Consider the following 23,875-nt stretch of genomic DNA (forward strand, 5'->3'; position numbering starts at 1 on the left):
GTAACTTCTATTCTCACTTTCATTTTCTAAAAATCTTTTCACCTTGAATGAATAAATTCCATTGACCTGTTGAACTCCTTATTTATTTTTTTCAGTTTAGTTATTATATTCTTTACTTTGTAATTTCCACTTGGTACATTTTTATGTTATCTGTCTTTTTGTTGAAATGTTCAATTTGTTCCTACATTTTTCTCCTGGCTTTAGTAAGCATCTTTATGACCATTATTTTGAACTTTTTATTAGGTAAATCAGTTGTCTCTATTTCATTAAGAACTATTTCTGGGAAGATGGTGGCAGAGTAGATAGCAGTGTTGTCTGCTTATTCCCATTGTGGAATGGCTTGGAGTACAAACATGAAGGGGAGTGAGTGATTGCAGATATCAGAAAGCGCAAACAGAGAAGGGAGTGTGGGAGCAGAGTGGAAGAGGGCAGAAAGCTCACCCATGCTCTTAAGGGGAGTTGCTGGGCCCCCCAACCCAGTCACTGAGCCCCTCTGCCTGGCACCACTGCTGCATTACACCCTAAAGGGGCAACTGCAGACTGGCTCATTAGCTGGGATCAGCTTGGACACTGCTCCCTGCCATAGGCCCTGGGACTAGTGGAGTCCCCGAGGGAGACAATGGGAAGGTTTCCTTGAAACAGCCAGAGGTGTGGGAAGACAGCAAATGGCCCAGACTGTGGGAAGCTGTATGAACTGAGTCTAGGTGGCGACCCCCTGGGCTGGCAAATCTGCACCTCGGGTGCACGCATCACGGCACCACTAAATAAAACAAACAAACAAACAAAAAAAGCAGAACTGAGCCAGGGAGAGGGGCCCATACAGGAGAGCTGCAGCAGAAACACAAACTCAGTGGGCATCCCAGGCAGGCAAGCAGTGCGCACAGGTAAACAATGAGAGGCTGCCAGCCAGGGACAGATGCAGCCCACTGCTGCAGCTTGGAGCACAGAGACTTCTTGGGAGAAGGATTAAAGACAGGACCCAAGGCATGGAGGGGGCTAGGGACAGGCGCACTGGCTTGCTAGCAGAACAACGTTGCTAGAGAAGCCTGAGGATTGCTGGAGGGTGCCACAGGACAAGTGGGGAGAGACCCAAGTGAGTGCAGCTCACAGCAGAAAGCTGCAGCAGGCCCACAAGTGAGAGAAAAGCAGTCACAGAAACCAGCCAGATCTCCACACAGCCAGCCAGCCAGAAAAGATTTGAAACTCATGGGATTTTGACCAGGTGTGGATCCAGAAAAAGAAGACCACCCAAAGGTTGAACTGAGTAAAAACTATTTTTTTCCTTTTTTTCTTCTTCCCTTTTTTTCTCTTCCCTTTTTTCATTCTTTTTTTCTTCTCCTATTTTAAAAACTCTTTCTTTAATCTGTTTCCTACCTTTTCTCCCTCTTATTGTTCTTCTTTAATTTTTGTTTGTTTGTTTGTTCATGTTTTCTTTAGCCTCTCTTTCACACTAAACATATAGTATATAACTGCTATATAAACCTAATATTATACACTTCCCTTTCTCACTTTATTCTGCATTCTTCCCTCTCTTTTTTAACATACAATGTAAATATTACTTATTGTCTCACATAGCCTTGACCCTCTCAAAAATCATTTTTCTTTCATTTAAAACAACTTTTATCTGTTTTTCTTATAGTATAATTGTCTTAAAATTCCTACATTTATCTTAATACTGGCTCATTTGATGCTGATAGTGGGACTGTGGGTTGGGGATATTTCAGAAGGTGTGGGTTTCTTGCCTGGGTTGTGTGTTTATGTTTTAACAGCATCTCCACAAAATAACTCAAGATAAGGTGGGCAGAGTGACTCTCAGTCAACTAGCCAGAGGGAAGAATCCACCAAAGAATATATGAAATACAAGCAGACAGCATAAGAAAAAGAAAAAAAAACAGCATAAAGGGCATCCCGAGAATGTCAGGCTCAGATCAAAGAGACTGCATCACTGAATCCAACAGGTCTCCTATACAGACTCTCATACCACAAAGATGGGACATCAAAGCAGTCAAATCTAATAAACAAAAACAAACAAGAAGAATCCAACATGAGAGGACACAGAAACAACCTCCCAAAGAAAGGAAAAGAGGAATCCCCAGAAAGAGATTTAGATGGAATAGACATAAGCCAACTACCAAACATGGAATTCAAAAGAATGGTGATAAAGAAGCTCAATGTACTTGACAACCTCAAAGAAAACTGTGACAAACTCAAGGAAAATTACAAGGAACACCAAAAAAACTACAAAGAATTTCAGGAAAGCTACAAGAAACTTACTGAGAACTACATCAGGAAAAAAAAAAATGACATAGAAACTATTAATAAGAACCAGGAACAAATGAAGAATATAATTTCTGAACTTAAGAACACAGTGGAATCAATCAAAAGCAGGCTAAATGAAGCAGAGGATCATATCAGTGAGTTAGAGGACAATGTAGAAAAGAATTCCCAGACAATACAACAAAATGAAAAAGACTGAAAAATAATGAAGAGGGTTTAAGAGAACTGCAGGACAACATGAGACTAAACAACATTAAAATCATAGAGATATAATAAGAAGACGAGGAGAAGCAAGGCTTAGAAAACTTGATTGAAAAGGTAATGATGGAAAATTTTCCTAACCTCATGAGAGAAAAAGTCACACAAGTCTAGGAAGTACAGAGGTCTAAATAAAGATGAACCCAAAAAGGCCCACTCCAAGGCCCTTCATAATTAAAAAGGCAACATTCAAAGACAAAGTGAGAATCCTAAAAGTAGGAAAAGAAAAACAGCAAATAACATACAAGGGAGCTCCGATAAGGTTATCAACCAATTTCTAAACAGAAACATTAGGTAATGGCAAAAAATATTTCAAGCAATAAAAAACAAAGGCCTACAAACAAGATTACCCAGCAAGGCTCTCATTCAAATGGAAGATGAAATAAGGACTTTCTCAGACAAAGGAAGACTAAAAGAATACATCTCCACCAAACCAGCGTTGCAAGAGATGTTAAAGGGAATGCTTTAAGAAAAAAAGACAGATTCAAGATGGCGGAGGAGTAAGTGTAAGCTACACTAACCTCCTTCCAGGACCAGTCTGGATTTACAACTTAATTGTGGAAAAATCATCTGGAATAACCAACTGAACACTAGCTGAAGAGAAGTCTTATAAACATAAAGAGACAGAAAATGTCGCTACATCACAGTGTGACCAATAGGGAGTACAGAGATGCTAAAGGGCAAAATGGGCTGCTGCGCGTGGCAGCTGAAGGGACTGAGAAACAGCTCAGCAGCTGGGAATTCCCCCTGAGAAGGGCCAGGTCTAAAGCCCTAGCTGGGCTTCCTAGCCTACGGCAACAGAGTGGAAAGTCAAATAGTATCCAGTTGTGAAAAGCCAAAAGCAACAGGGTTTCTTGCTAGCTGGAGAGAAACAGTTGGAGAAAAAGAGCTCTTAAGCGGATCACGTATGAAAATATTTTGGCCCCCACTTACACTGGGCTCAAGCAGAGGGAAGGCAGAGAAGACCAAAGATGCTTGAGGAGAATTTGATGCGGTGGCTTTGAGGGGAACACCAGGGGTGCAGCTGACCAGGTCCCAGGTCTGACTCCTTCCGAATACCGCAGGCAGACCATTTCCCTCCGAGTGGCATCAGCCTGAGGGGAAGCAAAAGCCCTGCCTACAGGAATTAAGCTGCCTCACTCTCGGTCCTTAAGCCTGACAGCTGATCACATACTGAATAAATTAACAGCTAAGGGAGACGGACAAAGGCAGAAGATCTCCGGTAGTCTCCAAAAGGCTGCCTAGGGCCAGACTGGTACACGATCTGATGCCACCAGGGGCAGATCCAGGAAGTGCAGATCAATCTAAGAAGCAGCAACAAACAATGAGTCACAAAAAATGGGGAGACAGCGAAACAACCCCCATCAAAAGGAAAGGAAGAATCCCCAGAAAGGGTGCTAAATGAAATAGAGGGGAGCAAACGATCAGATATGAAATTCAAAACATGGATCATGGAGAAGCTCAATGAAAAGAACTACAAAGAACTCCAGGGAAATAACAAGGAACTCCAGAAAAACTTCAAGGAACTTACTGAGAATTACACCAGCAGGAAAAAGGACATAGAAGCTATCAATAAGAGCCAGGAGGAAATGAAGAATACAATTTCTGAATTGAAGAACAAAGTAGAAGGAATTAAAAGCAGTCTAGAGGAAGCAGAAGATCGGATCAGTGAGCTGGAGGACAACATAGACAAAAACTCCCAGACAGTGCAACAAAATGAAAAAGGACTGAACAAGAATTAAGAGGTTCTATGACAGCTGCAGGGCAACATGAAACGTCATAATATCTGTATCATAGGAATTCCAGAAGGGGAAGAAGAAGAACAAGGGGAAAAAAACCTGTTTGAAAAACTAATGACAGAAAACTTCCCTAACATGAGGAGAGAAAGAGTAACGCAGGTCCAGGAAGCACAAGGGTCCCAGTGAAGATGAACCCAAAGAGGTCCACTTCAAGACACATCATAATTAAAATGGCAACATTCAAAGACAAAGAGAGAATCCGAAAAGCAGCAAGAGAGAAACAACTAATAACATACGAGGGAGCTCCAATAAGGCTATTATCAGATTTCTCAGCAGACACTCTACAAGACAGATGGGAATGGCAAAAAATATTCCAAAAAATGAAAAACAAAGGCCTACAACCAAGAATACTCTACCTAGCAAGGACCTCATTCAAAATGGAAGATAAAATAAGAAGTTTCCAAGACAAAAGATGGCTAAATGAATACATCTCCACAAAACCAGCATTGCAAGAGATGCTAAAGTGTCTGCTTTAAGAATACGAAGAAACAGAGAGAGACAGAGAGGAGCACAAGTACAAAGGGGGAAAATAATAAATACCTATCGGTAATAACCTTAAATGTAAATGGATTAAATGCTCCAATCAAAGCACATAAGGTTGCTAAATGGATTATAAAACATGACCCACATATATGCTGTCTACAAGACCCACCTTAGAACAAAAGATCGACACAGGCTTAAAGTGAAGGGATAGAAAAGGGTTTTTCAAGCAAATTAACTTTAAAAAAAAGCTGAGGTGGCAATACTTAAATCAGACAAAAGATTTCACAGCAATTGCCATAATAAGTGACAAAGAAAGACATTTTATAATACTTAGGGAAAAGTCCATCAAGGAGATATGACCCTTGTAAACATATATACACCGAACTTAGGAGCACCAAATATTTAAGGAAATTTTTCAAAAGCTTCAGGAAGGATATAGACAGCAACACACTCATAGCAGGGACTTTAACACCCCATTGTCAACAATGGACATATCATTGAAGTAAAAAAACACAAAAGATATTGACATTGAACAACACACTAGATCAAATGGACTTAGTTGATATATATAGAACTTTCCAACACAAAGAGGAGAAACATACACTCTTTTCAAGTGCACATGAAACATTTTCAAAGATAGGCCACATGGAAGGACACAAAACAAACATCAACAAGTTCAGGAAAATTGAAATTATGTCAAGCATCTTCTCAGATCACAATGGCTTAGAACCGAAATCATTCACAAGGAAGTAACTCAGAAACATTCAACTTCATGGAGAATGAATAACATGCTATTAAATAATGAATGGGTTAACAATGACATCAAGGAAGAAATCAAAATTTTTGGAAATGAATGATAATAAACACATAACAACCCAAAACCCATGGTATACAGCGAAAGCAGTCCTGAGACGAAAGTTCATAGCAATACAGGCCTACCTGAAAAAGCTAGAAGAATCTCTAATAAAAAATTTAACCCTACAGCTACAAGAACTAGAGGAAGAACAACAACCAAAGCCCAGAGAGAGTAGAAAGAAGGAAATCATCATGATCAGAGCATAATTAAATGACATAGAGACTAAACAAATAATTCAAAAGATCAACAAAAGTAGGAGCTGGTTCTTTGGAATGATAAATAAAATCGATAAGCCTTTAAACAGGTTCATCAAGAATAAAAGAGAGAGTACCCAAATAAATAAAATCAGATATGAAAGAGGAGAAATCGAAACCGATACTACAGAAATACAAAGGATTGTAAGAAATTATAATAAACAACTGTATCACAAGAAATTTGACAACCTAGATAAAATGGACACATTTCTGGAAATGTGTAATCTTCAAAAATGAACCAAGAAGAAGCAGAAAGCCTAAACAGACAAATAACAAGTGAAATTGAAGCAGTAATCAAAAAACCCTGAGCACACAAAAGCCCTGGACTGGATGGCTTCACAGGTAAATTTTACAAAACATTTAGGAAAGAACTAATTTCTATTCTCCTCAGACTATTCCAAAAAATCCAAGAAGTGGGAAGACTCCTAAATTCGTTCTATGAAGCCAGTATCACTCTAATTTCAAAATGAGGTCAAGAAGCAACAAAGAAAGAAAACTCCAGGCCAATATCACTGATGAACATAGATGCTAAAATCCTCAACAAAATATTGGCAAACAGGATCCAGCAACACATTAGAAAGATTATACACCACGATCAAGTGGGATTTATCCTAGGGATGCAAGTATAATTTAATATTTGCAAATCAAGAAGCGTAATACACCACATAAACAAAATAAAAGACAAAAACCACATGATCATAACGAGATGCAGAAAACGCATTTGATAAAGTACAACACCCATTTTTTATGAAAACACTCAGCAAACTGGGAATAGAGGGAGCATCCCTCAACATAATTAAGGCCATATATAAGAAACCTGAAGCCAACATCATACTCAATGGGCAAAAACTGAGACCATTCCCCCTGAGGTCAGGAACAAGACAAAGATGCCCACTCTCTCCACTCTTATTCAACATAGTCTTGGAAGTTCTAGCCATAGCAATCAGACAAGAAAGAGAAATAAAAGGCATCCAAATTGTAAAACAGGAAGTAAAACTGTCACTATTTGCAGACAACATGATAGTGTACATAGAAAACCCTATAGACTCCACAAAAAAACTACTCGACCTAATAAGTAAATTTGGCAAAACAGCAAGGTACAAAGTTAATATTCAGAAATTGTAGGCAGTTCTGTACATCAACAATAAAATATCAGAGATAGAAACTACAAAAAAAATCCCATTTACTATAGCAACAAGAAAAATAAAGTACCTAAGAATAAACTTAACCAAAGAGATAAAAGACCTGTATTTGAAAAACTACATAACACTGAAAAGAACTTAAAGAAGATACAAATAAATGGAAGCGTATACCATGTTCATGGATGGAAGACTCAACATTAAAATGTCCATACTATCCAGAGCAATTTACAGGTTCAACACAATCCCTATTAAAATACAAGTGACATATCTCAAAGACCTAGAACAAATACTTCAAAAATTTATGTGGAACCAAAAAAGACCCCAAAAAGCCAAAGCAATCTTGAGACAGAAGAATATAGCAGGAGGAATCACAATACTTGACATCAAACTATACTACAAAGCCACTGTGATCAAAACAGTCTGGTATTGGCATAAGAACAGACATATAGATCAATGGAACAGAATAGAGAGCCCAGAAATAAATTCAGGCCTCTATGGTCGACTAATATTTGACAAAGGGGGAAAGAGCATAAAATGGAGTGAGAAGAGCTTCTTTAACAAATGGTGCTGGGAGAACAGGACAGGGACATGCAGAAAAATGAAACTAGACTACCACCTAACACCACACACCAGAATAAACTCAAGATGAGTCAATGACTTAAATGTAAGCCGTGACACCATAGAAGTCCTAGAGGAAAATATAGGCAAAAAAAATGTCAGATATCTCATGTACCAATATTTTCACTGATACATCTCCTAAGGCAAGGAACATAAAGGAAAAAATAAGCCAATGGAACTACATGAAACTAAAAAGTTCTGCTCAGGAAAAGAAAACATCAGTAAGATGAAAAGGAAACCAACCATATGGAAGAACATATTTACCAATGATACCTCAGAGAAGGGATTGATCTCCAAAATATATAGAGAACTTACACATCTCAACACCAAGAAGACAGACAGCCCAATTTAAAAATGGGCAAAAGACCTGAACAAACACTTCTCCAAGGAGGATACACAGAAGGTCCATAGACACATGATAGAATCCTCAACATCACAAACCTTCAGAGAGATGCAAATAAAAACCACAATGAGATACCACTTTACACCAGTCAGAATGGCCATCATCAACAAGTCCTGGTAAGGATGTGAAGTAATGGGAACACTGCTGTTGGTGGGAACACAGACTGGTGCAGCCACTATGGAAAACACTATGGAATTTTCTCAAAAAACTAAAAATGGAACTGCCTTTTGAACCAGCACTTGCACTGCTAGGATTATACCCCCAAAATCCTGAAACCCCAATTCCAAAGAACTTATGCACCCCTACGTTCATAGCAGTACTGTTTATAAAAGCGAAGTGCTGGAAGCAATCAAATGCCCATCTGTAGATGAATGGATCAAAAAATTGTGGTACATTTACACAATGGAATACTATGCAGCAGAAAGAAAGAAGGAACTCCTGCCATTTGCAACAACATACATGCAACTAGAGAGAATTATGCTTAGTGAAATAAGCCAGGCAATGAAAAAAAAAAATACCATATGATATCACCTAATACAGGAGACAAAGGTACAGCACAAACAAATGAACTAAATTGAACAAGGAACAAAATAACAGTTATTAGGGGTGGGGGAAAGGAGAGGATGGGGATAAGTAAGGGAAGGATTTAGTCAAAGAACATGTATAGATGACTCATGAACATGGATAACACAGTGGGATATGACTGTGGGAGAAGGGGTGGGCTGGGTGGGGGGGTGCTGTGCAAGAAAATGGGACAACTGTAATTTAAAAACTATAAAAAAACTATTTCTGGAGTTTTATTTTTAATTTTTAATTGTGGAGGAGGACATAATTCTTTAATTCTTTCTTTTCCTTGACTGTGGTTTTTCTGAACATTAGATAAAACAGTCACCTCTCTCAATCTTAACGGAGTGGTTTATTGTAGGAATTAAACCTTATCCTTTATCTTGGCCTGAGCTCTTGTTTTTTTCTCATACCTCTGTGATTTTCCATGTTGCCTTCTTTGTTTTTAGTGGCTTCTGGAAGCTGATATTTGTGCCAAGACCTGTCAGTGTCCAGAAGTGGGTGACTTACGAGGATATAGGAATACCTAAATGTAGGCTGTTTGGAAGCCAGACATTCAGGCAGTATTCAAACAGATTTCTTTCAAAGAATGATTGGGAGTCAGACATTTGTCTGATTCCTCTTCATGTGCCTTGGGTAGCTTTCCAGTTAAGAAATTTTTGTTCTTTTTATAATCTTGTGGAACATATGAATGCAAACCCCTCCAATTACCAGTGTTGGGTAATCAAGGGGTCTGTTCACTGGGTAGCAGCCACAAAATCCAAGGATGTCAGAAATATGCACAAGCTCCTTCCAGAGATACAGTGTTGACCTTGCGCAGGCCAGAGGGAGAATGTGGAAAACTTCTCATTGGCAACCATGGTCTCTACAAAGGCCTAAAGTTATAAGCCAGTCACTTAGACAGTAGCTTTTAAAATATGCAAATCGGCCTCTTTCAGGGAAAGACTGGAAGCTGAGAAATTGTGTCTGCTCATTTTGTCCTGAGCCCTGGGGGATAGCTACATGGAGGCTTTCTAAACAAGTTAGAATCTCTTTCTTTATTTGATATCATCTTGTAGGTCTAGTAGATACAAGTCCTGCTGGGTTTCAGACCTTGGTGTTTTGTGAACCCACCACTCTGTTAAAAATCTTAAAAGTTTGGGCATTATATGTTGGGTCAAAACACCTCATTCTTTAAGGAGAACAAAAGGAGTTGTGAGTTTTCTCCCATTTTTATGTTGCTGTGTCAAAGGTGGGGTTTATGGTAAAAGTGTGTCTTAACCTTTCCTTCTTATTTTGATGTGAACATTTTTTCTTTTTTTTTTTCAGATTTAATGTGTTTTATTGATTAAAATATTACATTTGTGCCAATTTCCCTTCCCTCTGCTCCCCTCCACCCGGTGGCCCCCCTCCCTCCAGTTGTCCCCCCCTTTTAGATTATGTCCATTAATTGTGCATACAGTTCCTCCCAACCTCTCTCCGTCTATTCCATTCCCTCCTACCTTGATCCCCAATTCCTATATCATCTCCCTCCCTTTCCCCATTCCCCCTCCCTGTTGACCTCCCCCCCATATGCTTCCCGTACCCACAGTTCCTTTTCCACTCTCGTTGCCTATTTAGTTTGCCTTTGTTTCATCTCCCTAGCTTCTGTATTTTTAAACCAGTCCCTTTAACATCTCATATAACAGTGGTTTGGATCTAATGAACTCTTTCAGTTTTATTTTGTCCTGGAAACACTTTCTCTGTCCTTCTATTCTGAATGACAATTTCGCTGGATAGAGTATTCGTGGTTGTAGGTTTTGGATTTTCATTACTTTGAATATTTCTTGCCAGTCCCTTCTTGCCTGTAGGGTCTCCCTTGAGAAGTCAGCTGATAGTCTAATTGGGACCCCTTTGTACATAATTCTTTTCTTCTCTCTTGCTGCTTTTAAGATTCTCTCTTTATCTTTAATTTTTGACATTTTGATTATAATGTGTCTTGGAGTGGTTCTCCCTGGGTCCAGTCTCTTGGGAACTCTCCTTGCTTCCTGGACCTGCAAGTCTATTCCCTTCCCCAAGTCTGGGAAGTTCTCCTTTATTATATTTTCACTCAATTTTTCAAGCTCTAGTTCATCTTCCTCATTCTCTGGCAATCCAATGATTCTTATGTTGGGCCTTTTATAGCTGTCCCAGAGGTTTCTGATCCTCTCATTGTTGCTTCCCATTTCCTCTCGCTGCATTGGTTGACTGCTTGTTCCTTCTCCATATTCCAGTTTGTTGAAATGAACTCTGGATTTTTTCTCACCTTCTATCTCGTATGCGGTTTTGTTCCTTTCGTTATGAAATTTTTTCGCTTCTTTCTTATCTTTTTCCTGCTCTTTTGTGAATTCTGTAAGCCACCTGATAACAATGGCCCAGAACTGAGCCTCTGACAGGTTTCTTATCTGTTCATCTGTCAGGTTCTCTATCTGCTGTCTGGTGAGTTGTGTCACCGGTATTTCTATAGTTGTCTGCCTCATTTTGACACATGCGTTTTGTTTTCTTGGGCCGGCTGTCGGGGGCAGTGCCTGTGTACTCGTAATGACCCAGCGACCGGCGGGCGCCTTTTGGCGTCACAAATCAGCGACCGGCGTCTGCCTGTCCGCGACCTATTTCGCAGCCCTGTGGTGCTTTCTTTGGGGGCGGGTGTCCAAGATGGATTCACACAGTTATTCAGCTAGGAGACCGGGATCCGTCCTCCCGTCCCCCTGGGCCTCACTGTTCAAGGCGATGCGGCGGCCGCTCTCCCCAGCGCCGGAGTCGCGCACCGCCAGGGGCTTGCGTAGCCGGGATTCCTCGCCGCCCGCCGCTCCGGGTGCGACCGCAAACAGCAGTGCCCTCTTTAACTCTTACCTGCCCAAATGGCACCGCTGATTTATAACTTCATATGTTGGACTTCTGTGTAGTTTTATTTTCTGGAATTTCTAGTTATCCTTTGTTTTGAAGTAGTTGTATTCCTCTCTAGTTGTAGAGGGAGACCTAGCGTGTCCGTCTAAGCCTCCATCTTGGCCGGAAGTCCTCGATGTGAACATTTTTTCATTTGCCTAATGTGTAGAAGTCACTAAGCTAGTTTCTGGATTTCTGTTAGAGCTAATTGCATTGCATGTAGCTGTAGATTAAGTATGTCTGTGTGAAGTTGTGAATCAGGAGCCTCCTGTTTCACCTATTAGATGATAACCTCATCTTATTGTTTGTTTTTTTATTTTTTGTTTTGTTTTGTTTTTTGATAAGGAAAATTAAATCAGAATGTTTATCTAAACAACTATAAAATCTAATCTAGCCCCATCACCTATACAGTGCTTGACACACAATTTACACTCAAATACATTTAATAACTAAAGAACTTCTACTCCTTTTTTCCCCTCTTTTTTCTCTTATTTATCTTTATCTGTAACACATGTTCATTCATAGTTCACTGGTGCATTGTCAGAAGTGTGTATAGATAGATGTCAGGTTTCTATTCAGAGGTGCTATAGAAGGGAGCAGCTGTAAATGAAATTAATTTAGACTTTTGCAAAGACTAAAGAGCATTTACTAGAACTAAAAGAAAGAAACTGCATCCCAGGAGATACAGATTCAAGTAGAAACCTAAATTTTGTTCTTCTGAGACAAAAGGGAGGCCATCCTTTATAGCAGATGTTCCTGCCCAAGTTGCTAATTAGGTCCATTTATGTAAATTAGGTATTCAAAATTATACATTTTGATTGAACAGGGAAGGTCTGAGTCTGTTGTTGGAAAGGTGAAAACAGAGTTTTCATGCAGTGGCTGACTCAGATGGTCTAAACAAGTGAGCATGGTGCAGGAAGCTGAGAGTTCAGTCTGAGTTTTTCCCCAGTAAACAGAGTACATTAAGAGTCCCTGTCAACAAATCACTGCCAGGCTATAATCATTCATAAAATCTGGGCCCTCTGATGACCATGGGGAGTCCATCTCAGCTAATAAATTCATTTTCAGACTCCATATTGAATGAGTCTTTCTTCTTGAGGTCCACACAACTTTGAACAAAAGCTCCGTTCAGATCCTTACTAAGGCAGGTCATCCTAAATGTTGACACACAGACCTGGACCAACCTAGCAAAACCAGGACCTTAACTGTAATTACCTTAAAATTATAACGACGAGGGTAAAATCTGGAGATATGTACTTTCAATACTATCTTTTGACTTTTTGTTCAAGACACAAAATGATTTGACACATTTACCCACCACTCTCCTCAAAGCTCTGTGAAATATTAAAGAAAAATACACAAAGGACAATAAAGTAACAATACAGGGAGATGAAGAGCACCAGCGATGTCGATGTAATTCTGGAACAATAAAGGGAATAAGACCTTACATCAACAGTGAGAACTCAGCTCACAGAAGTTGAAGGGGGTTGTGGGCTTTGGCCCTCCTCACAGTTCTGGTGGGCACAGACAGCCAGAGCAGGAAGAGGGCAGAGATCAGAGGAATAAATTCATTAGTAGCATTAGATTTCCTATTTTCCCTGTACCCCATTTAGAGTCACAGGCACCACACAGTTAGATCAATCTTAAATGAGAGGGTGCTCCCTTAGTAATGTTTGATTTTTTGCCTGAGAAGAAGCAGAACTCCTAGTCTGTGCCTAATAAAAGGGCTCAGTCTTTGGAATTGTAGGATGAAAGTGAAGTAAGCAATTTCCTCTCTTCTCCATTTTTAAGTACCTACAATAAAATATTTTATTCAAAACAGTCCTTGACTATGCCTAGGCTTATATTTAGCCCTTTCCCCATCTCCTTCAGAGCCAGGACCTGAATGGTAACTGACCTGTGCAAGAGCAGAAGGAGCTCACAGCATCTTCTTGTACCATTAGCATTGATTTTCACTCATCACTACAGGTAAATATCTAGAGATTCCCTCATGTTTGAGAAACACTAATGTAATGATAAAAAATAAAACTATGAAGAAAAAAAATACACACATCAATTAAAATATGTATTTTAAGGAGAAACAAAAACTTGCAAAAAAAACTAGGAAATATGTATTTATTAATTTACTAGTAAAAACAAATTTTTACCAGGCACTTGCTCTGAGCCATGCAGGCACTGTTGTAACAGAGACGATATGTTGTAGTAAGCAAGGGAGATTATGTCTCTTCCCTCATGGGGCTTACATTTTTGTGGGAAAATAAACACTAAAGGAATTAGCAAATAAAATATAATTTTAGGTAGCAATTAAGTACTAAAATGATAATTAAACAAGTTAAAGAATTAAAGAGTTACAAGAAACAAAACTGACTTTGCAACAGAGAACCAATTTATTACCAGGAACTCAAAGAAGTATGAAAATTAGGCTTTTATGGCTCCATAGACAAGAACAATGACAAAAATCAAGCCACAAAACTGCTGAAGTGCAGAAACCAGTGTTGTCATCCCTGGATGATGTACACACTATCTCATGCTTTCATCACTGGACTTTCCCAGAAATCATTGCAACTGTGGCCTTGTGAAAGTCCAAGCAGTTGCCTCCTCTGCTAAGGAACTGGAGAGGCCCACTTTAGTTGCATCAATAGCTTGTAACTTAATGTCTAAGGTGGTTGCATCAGATGGTAGAGTCTTGGTCTTCCTAGTAATAGGGAAGACTATTAATGTATGGGGCATTTTCAGTTCTAAATTATGAGGCATACTTTATCTCTGAAATTAAGCATTTCTGAAATATGTGGAAGGGTTTCCAATGGTGGGCTACCAAAACCAATGACAAACTTCTACTGCAGTGAATAAAAGGATCAGATTGCATTTCTGGGAGATTTTACCATCTTCTTTTTCCTTCAGTGTCTTCATTTACTCATTTCAAAAAATGAGACAATAGGATTTAATTATTGCTGAATTTACTTCCATCTTTTACTTTCTAAGATTGACTGATTCAGAGAGAAATAAGAGATTAGTTCAAGTGTGATGTTCAGAAACAAGACAGGGAAACCAACATGAGTAAATAATTTTCTGAGTCAAAAAGCAAATTCAGTGCAGTCTTGTCATCAGAGAATAATGACAGAGTGTAAACACAAGAGAGAGAGAGAAATTAATAAAAATAATATGTAGAAAAGTTGATTCATATATTTGTTAGACAGTTGAATTCCGCTTGGAAACCTAGTCAGCTGAACAAACTAAAACAAGAAGATTCCTATAAATATTCTTTAACTTCACGCTTATTGTAGAGTGCACCAGATAAAACTTACAATGCTGGTGGCCTAAAAATAATAAATGTGAGTATCATTCATTCAGCAAACATTTTGTTCCACATTCTGCATTATTAAGAATGAAATACATGCCTCCAACTGGTAAGGAATCACAACCTAAAAATTGATTATTGCAACATTAAACAAGTGTCAAAAAATCAGTAATACATTATAACATCAGAGAACAGAGAAAAAGGTACCTAAGGACCATGAAAAAAATATTTGTAAGAGGGAATTCACATGCATATTGAAGAAAAAATAGGAGCTCATTGGGAAGGCAAACAGAAGATGGTTGCTTCAGAAAAAAACAAAACCGTGATTTGAGAAAAAACTGAAATAATTTTTGGACTTAATTTAAGAATTCAACGTCAGTGAAGTTAAGATGATGATTACACACAGAAAGAAGGAACTGGAAATAAGGATTTCAGTCATGTCACACTGAGCTTTGTAAATCTAGCTAAGTACTTGAAGCTAAATTCTGGACAACATAGGGGCACAGAGGATTTGGGGCAAAGAAGTAGAGGACAGAGTTGAGGATGAATTTTCAGATTGGAAGCAACAGGACAAATTAGACGACTTTAATAATGCAGGAAAAAAGGCAATGTTAGATCCAAGGAAGTGGGTAGAGATTGGAAAAACAACAGATTTCAGAAAACATGGAAGATCAATTAAGAGGATGCAAGGAAGGAAAACTCTGATGTGGTTTCCTCCAGCCCTAATTTCAAACTGCTTTTAATCTAAAAAGTAGAAAAAGAGTGTGTGTTTGTGTGTGTGTGCAGCCATGTCATATGAAAAATAGAGGTATTTATTGAAGAAGCTACAAGATACAAGAAACATTGCACATAGGACAATGATTCCCAGTCCCCTTCAATCCTTTGGGACTTCACACAGTTCTAACATCTCTTCCACTGTTCAAAACACTCTGCAAAATCTTTTGTTGGAATTGCCACCAGCTGCCCCATTCTCCTGAATTTGATTGATGATCTAAAATCTTTTTCCTTTTAAAGATGATTTTAGTTTTGAAAAAAGCCAAAAGTCACAGGGTGCCAAATTTAGGCTCCAGGGGAGCTGAGTCACCTTGGTGTTTTGATGTTTCACCAAAAACTCTGCACTGCATGAGACACGATGCATGAATGGGCATGTTGTGATTAAACTGCCAATCACCAATTCCCATAGTTGTGGCCATTTTCATCATATTGCATCTCTCAACTGAGAATGTTAAGGTAGTACTCCTTATTAATTGTTTGACCTGAAGGGGTGTACCTGTGATGGATAACACCTTCCCAATGAAAAAAGCACAGTTAACATGGTCTTGATCTGGGTGAGACTTTGCTGTCCCTGCTTTAGGTATGGAAAACAAGGGGACTTCCATTGGGATGACTGGGCCTTAGTTTCTGGATGATAGCTATAGACCCACCAATCATATCTGGTTATGACCTTATTGAGGAAATATAGTTCATTGTTAGTGGTTTAAATCAAGTCATTAGAAATTGCAGCACAATGTTTCTTCTGCTCTGGTAGTAGAAGCTATGGAACAACTTTTGTCAACACATTTTATGTCAAGACCCTGTGTCAAAATCTCAGATGCAGTAGTTTTTGGAAGCCCCCGGTCAGCTTCTAGTTATCACAGTCAGTTGCTGATCTTTGTTGATTATAGCCCGTACATGTCCAACATTCTCAGATGCTCTGCTTGTTGCAAGCATTCCAGAAAGTAGAACACTTTCAACAGATTCTGGACCATGTTTGAAGCATTTGTGCCACACTTTTATTTCTGTTGCACTCATTGCATTGTCCCTGCCCCAAAAGCCTTCTGAATCACTCAAATAGTTTCTGTGGATAAAATTTCAAACTTAATGCAAAATTTGATGCAGATGTGTTGCTCTACTCACTCAGTCATTTTGAATGTGAGGTCCACACAGTACATGTGCTCACTCAATGGCATCTACCAACCTGCAACTGACTAGTACAGTGAAGTCATCATTGTTTACACATGTGTATTCCAGTCCACTCATTGGCTTCCAGGTTACACTGATGCTATGCTTATGGTTATCATATATTAACAATGGCTGGACTTTTTCTAGACAGATCTTATATGTTTGCTGGGAAACCTGTTGGGAGTAAGAAGGAGGATGAGAATAACTGATTTCTTCTGTTTCTTACCTTGTGTTTTTCTTTCTCCTTTTTGTACAAATCACCATAGAGAAGATAAGAACAGGGAAGGTCTCATATGACTGCTCTGATTGTTTTGAGCACCTTTGTTTCAGACACATTGCTAAACCTTCTCTTGTGCTTTAAAGGGTTTGACTTTGAAAGAGATTAACCAATGGAATGTCCTGAAATAAGATTGAAACCAAAAAGAAGAGGGGAAATCATCCTATTTCTTTCCCTTTTTTTTTTTTTGTGTGTGTGTGTGTCTCAGGTGACATTTCTTCTGTGTCCCCATCTCCTGTTTAATAGGGCCACAATGTTATAGCTGCTGCCTGGTGACCAAGTTCTTGGGATCAATATCCCTGCCTTTTCCCATTGTTTCTTGAAGAGTTAATGGCTTTTTAACCCTCTGAGTTCTTCACTGTCACCTGCACAGATTCTCAGGATCTTCAATTCCTTTTCCATCTGTTTCCTAATTGGCTCATGGTAATACAATTGGAACATATATAGTCTGCTATGCAGACTGGATTCTGAATGTGGATTGTTTGCTTCTTGGCTGTGGGAGCTCCCTGAGGGGTGTGTCTTCTTTACCTCTTCTCCCATGGCTGTTAATGTGCCCACAAAGCTCTCATACTTTGAAACCTACTTCATCAAACAGACAATTTCTTCTGAGGTTAATTATCAAATACCCTCTTTTCAAAATGACCCAGTCAAGCTTCCATGTGGAGGATCCCAAATGATCCTATTGTAAATTATTTTCTTTGTTGTGGTTAAAAGTGCTGCTTGCTCCCCATCAGCCCCCTTCAATGCTTCTTCGGGGGTCAGCATGGCATCACTTGACACATCAAAACTCCAAGGGGCAAAGGTGAAGCTCTGTGAGGTCCTCCTTGAAACTCCCACATATTTATCAAGGTGATGCAAAATCACACCTCCTTTCCTTAAGAGGGAACATGGGAGATGAGGAGCCACAAAATAACAATAACTCTGGAAAAGACCTAGCACCTAATATCTTCCAGACTTCTGGAAAATACAATGCCAAATAAAAATGGAAAACCAGGAACATCTTTGCAAAAATAGTACAAATAAGTAGTAACAACTTTAATAAACAATCATAAAATTAATGTAACTCCTTCATCCGTGGTCTGGCACTTTGCTTTGCAATATGGAAATATTTGACAACTCTGGCTTTGTACTTAGTCTATTAACTATAATAAATAAACAAGAATATGATTCTGGCATTCATCTGGCATATTGTTAATTTCTTGAGTGATTAAGGCTTGAGCACATTATAAAATTGATAATACTCAATATTCGTCGTTGGCAGCCGTCCGTCTCGAGAGACGATGGTGTAGCTTCTTAAGAGTCTATCTGCACCGCCGAGAATGGCTGGCTGTGCAGTCCAACTCGGGAGTGACACGGTATCTGTCTCCTCCCATGTTGAATCGACATCTTGCGATGACGCTGGAGTGTCCTCTCCAGTGAAGCTGAAGCTACAGAGCCTGGGCAGGGTGTACTCAATATTACTCAAATTGATATTACTCATAGTGAAGATTATGCATCTTTATATGTTCTTTGATGAGCAACCAAGGAAAACCTACTGTTGGTTCCCTGTGTCCATCCAGGAATAATCTATTCATAGAATATGAAGTGTACTTAACTCAATGAAGCATATTATACAAATTGTTTTATCTTCTGTTTTATTTTTAGTCTGTATTGTATACCTTGGAGATTCTTATGTACCAGTACATAGATTTCTCATTCTTTTCTATAGTAGCATGACATTCAGTTACATATATTTATCACACTATTTTTAAACAGTGATCTATTGATGAACATTTAGATGTTTTTCATCTTTTGCTAATACACACACACACTCAATATGCAACCTGTACAATTGTCATTTTGGATATATATGCAGGACATATTTGCAGAAGTCAAAGTGTTGTGTCAAAGTTTACGTTCATTATAAATCTTGATGAAGGTTGCTAATTTGCCTCAACAGGGAGATATCATTTTACGTTCTTTTCAGAAAACTAAAAGATGTATGGATCTTTATCAAACCATGAATTGTATTATAAACTTGTTTGAAATTTACTACTCTAAGCAAAACTGATATGCCGTTATAATTTTAATTTGAATATTCCTTATTTTGAGTAATATTATGAATCTTTTAAGCCATGTAAAGCTAGTTGTATTTCATTCTCTGAGCTGTTTGTCCACATCTTTTGCCACTTTCTTAAGGGGTTCATTAAAATTTTTCTAATAACTCATAGTGCTGTTTATATATTAAAGATGTTATCTACTTTTCTATAATATGTATTACAAAGGTTTTCCTTAACTTGTAATTTGTCTTTTGACTGTGTTTTTAACATGAAAAGTCTTTTTGAAAATTCAAATTTATAAAACAACTTTGGATTTCTCTTATAATTTGAAGGAACTTACAAAAACTCATATTTTTACTTAAAATATTTTATGACTTTATTTTTCACATTTAAATGTTTGTGTTAATTTTACTGTGTACATTTATTTTCTGGATGTCTACTCAATGTCTCAACACTAATAATAGTGTTTGGGGCCATTGATATTTTGATATCATTTTCATATGCTAAATGTCACTGCTTATTTAGATATATTTCTGAACTTTCCATTCTGTTCCCCTGATGATTTATTTACTTTACATTAGCACCCTATTTTTAATTACTGTAGCTATACATGTATAACTGAATTTGCTATCTGTTAGGGTTAATGTCCGCTCACAACTCTGTTCAGGATTTTTTCTGTCTATTAATGCGCTGAGATTTTATTTGGTGTCAATTAAGAATAATCTTTTTAAAGAATATGTTGTTGACTTCTGGTCAAAATGGAGGCCTAGACTGACATGCTCTGTCTCCCTCCACAACTAAGAAGGACTACAACTACCACAAAACCAGAAATAACCAGAAGTTCCAGAAAATAAAGCTATGTGAAAGTCCAGCATGTGAAATTATATACAAGTGGTGCTTATCCATATGGGTAGGAATAGCAAAGCCGGGGTTGAGAGATCAGCTGTGCTGATGGTGGCAGCTTCAGCAATGAGCAGCAGGACACAGTAAGCACAGACACCCATATTTAAGAAGAGGAGAGAAGCTCCTGGGAACCAGCCCTGGCTGCAGAATAAACCCGTCAGCTTGCAGTTCCAACACCAGGGAAGGCAAACCCCCATTGCCTTGGACAGAGGCCCAGAGGGCATGGGGACAGAGGTGGAGGCTCCCAGTCTCCCAGTGGAGAATGAATGGCAGGAAACACAGTGTGGTGAGAAGGGTCACCCGGTAGTGACAAGTGCACAGGGTTCTGCCCCCAATAGCATAGGATGTGTGACATCCCCACCCAAGAAGGAAAGACAAATGAAAATGGTCAGGATGGAGGAAATCATGTTTGAGATCCTGGTGATGCAGCTAACCAGAAGGCAACTACATGAATTAACCGATGAACAAATAAATAATATTTCTGAGGCTCAGTTCAGAGCTATAGTCATAAAGCAGCTTACAGAACTAACAAAAGATCTTGAACAAGACAGGAAAGAAATGAAGGCTAGTCCTGCTGAAATGAATGAAAACACATATGGGACAAGTGATGAGGAAAAGAAAATTAGGGATCAAATCAACAAATTGGAACACAGGGAAGGAACAAACAGTCAACCAGTGCAGAAAGAGGAAACAAAAAGTGAGGAATATGAGGAGAGGCTCAGAAACCTCTGGAACAGCTATAAGCGAATGAACATATGAATTATAGGGTTGCCAGAGATGAAGAGGAAGAACTAGAAATTGAAAAATTAGGTGAAAAAATAATGAAACAGAACTTCCCTAACTTGGGGAAGGAAATAGACTTACAGGTCCAGGAAGCACAGAGAGTTCCAGATAAACTGGACCCAGGAAGAACCACACCAGGACACATTATAAGCAAAGCGTCAAAAATTAAAGATAAAGAGAGAATCTTAAAAACAGCAAGAGAGAAGAACAGAAGTATGTACAAAGGGGTCCCAAGTAGACTATCTGCTGATTTCTCAAAGGAGAATCTGCATGCAAGAAGGGACTTGCAAGAAATATCCAAAGTAATGAAAATCCAAAAACTACAGCCACGATTACTCTATCCAGTGAAGCTGTCATTCAGAATAGAAGGGCAGAGCAAGTACTTCCAAGACAAAGTAAAACTGAAGGAGTTCATCAGATCCAAACCACTGTTATATGAGATGTTAAAGGGACTTGTTTAGAAGAAGGAAAATCAAAACTATGAACGTTAAAATGAAAACTATATCACAACAACCAACAACAGAAGCTAGGGAATTGAAACAAAGGCAAACTAAGTAGGCAACGGGAGTGGAAAAAGAATTATAGGTATGGGGAACATATTGAGTAGAGCTCAGCGGGGCGGGGGAATGGTTAAAAGGGAGGGAAATGATGCAGGAATTAAGAAGCATAGTAGGAGGGAATGGAGTAGACAGGAAGATGTTGAGAAGAACTATATGCACAACCAATTGGCATGGACTAAGAGAAGGGGACAACTGGAGGGAAGGGGGTCACTGGGTGGAGGGGAACAAAAAGAAAAGAAATTGAGACAACTGTAATAGCATGATCAATAAAACATTTATAAAATTTTGTTGTTAATTTAATAATTATTTATTAAATTTATGGATGAATTTAGGAAAATTTTGAGACTTTATAATATTATTTTCTTTCGTAAGAATAGAATATGCCTATTTCTTTTCTTTATTTTCCCTCAAATTAGAATTTTAAGATTTTATTCATATGGCTCTACTGAGTTTCACTTTATTTATTCCTATTTTTAAAATAATTTGAATTATTTTAAAATATAAAATACTTAAAACAAAATGATGTATTGAAAAATATATTAACCCACAACAGCCTCTTAAAAAATTGTAAAATGATTTCCAATATAGCTGTACCATTTTACGTTTCTACCAGCAGTAAATGAAGGTCCTTGATCCTCTACATCCTTATGAAAACTGTATATTTTATTTGATGATAGCCCTTAGAGTTGCTATATGGTGGTAACTCATTTCAGTTTAAATGAACTTTTCTCTAATATTGATTTGTAACATCATTTCATGTGCTCATTAGCCATTTGTATGTCTACATTGGTGAAATGTCTATTTAAATATTTTGTTCACTGTTTAATTGGGTTCTTGTTGAACTGGAAATTTGTATATACTCTGGATATAAGTCAAATATATAATTATAAATTACTGTTATTTTTAATGGTGTCTTTTAAAATGCAATAATTTTTATTATAACATAGCTCAATTAATACTTTTTTTCTTTTATAAGAACGTTTTTAGTATTTTTATCTAAAAACTCGGTCAAACCCAAGGTCAGAACATTATATCATATGTATACTAGGATTTTTTAAATTTTATTTGTGTCTGATCGACACTGAATTAATTTGGAAACATAAAAACCTATCTGAATGTTTCTTCATGTGCATGTAATTGTCACAACACCATTTGCTAAAAACACTATCATTTTTTTCATTCCATTTGTTTAATTCTTGTGTTAAAAGTAAATTGACTGTAAATATAAGGGTTTAATTTTTGACTTGCAATTCTTCTCATTGATGTATCTGCCTAACCTATACCTCATTGTCTTGAAAACAATGTTTTTTTTAATGTCTTAACATTATTTGGAATAATTTCTACAAATTTATTTTACTTTTAAAAAATGGCTTGGCTTCTTTAGGTGACATACTGCTTCGTAAATTTTAGGATCAATTTGCCAAATATTTGCAAAAGAGTTTGTTATAGTTTTGATATAGAGTGCATTGTATTTGTAGATTGTTTTGTAGAAAATTGCTGATTCAGAAATATTTATAAATCCATTTATGTAAAGTATTTTTATTTACTTAGAAATCATTTTAACTTTTTCTCAGTAAAGTTTTGTAACATTCAGTTTATAAGCATTTTTACATTTTATTCTCAACTATTTTATTCTTCTTGGAAACTATTTTAAATTGGATTATTTTTTATTTTACTTTTGAATTGATTGTTCATTGATAATGTGTAGAGATACATTTTATCTTATTTTATTTTATTTTATATATTGATTATACATCCTGCTAGTGTGGTTAATTTATTTTCTCTTTTCTTTGTGGTGTATTTCTTATTGTCTTCAAGGTACAGAATTATGCCATCTGTAAATATAGATAATTTTATTTTTTTCTTTCCCATATTAATGACGTTTCTTCATTTCTCCCTTCTTTCCTCCTTACCTCCCTCCCTTCCTTATTTTCTACTTTCTTCTACATTATTTCACTGCCTAGAATCTCCATCACAATGATAATTAAAAGTGACAAGAGCAGGCATCCTTAGATTTTTGCTAATCTTGAGGGAAAATTATTCAGTCATTTACTATTAAGTAGAATGTTAGTTGTGGGATTTAACAGATTGTGTATAGCAGGTAAAGAAATTCCATTATATTATTAGTCTGCTAATTTGAATGAACAATTGTCAATTTGTATGCATCAGTTGAAATACTCATGCTTTTTTCTGATCCTCTATTATATTAACTTTATGTATTCAACTAATTGATTTTTAGTTGTTAAACCAACTTTGCATTCCTAGGATAAATTCTTCTTGTCCATAGTGGAGAACGCTTTGTATATGTTGGTTAAATTCAGTTTGTTATATGTGGTTAAGGATTTTTACATTTATGTCGTCGTCGGCAGCCGTCCGTCTCGAGAGACGATGGTGTAGCTTCTTAAGAGTCTATCTGCACCGCCGAGAATGGCTGTGCAGTCCAACTCGGGAGTGACACGGTATCTGTCTCTTCCCGTGTTGAATCGACATCTTGTGATGACGCTGGAGTGTCCTCTCCAGTGAAGCTGAAGCTACAG

This window comes from Furipterus horrens, unplaced genomic scaffold, assembly GCF_987537825.1.
Source record: "Furipterus horrens unplaced genomic scaffold, mFurHor1.1.pri manual_scaffold_1, whole genome shotgun sequence".
Classification (NCBI taxonomy): Eukaryota; Metazoa; Chordata; class Mammalia; order Chiroptera; family Furipteridae; genus Furipterus; species Furipterus horrens.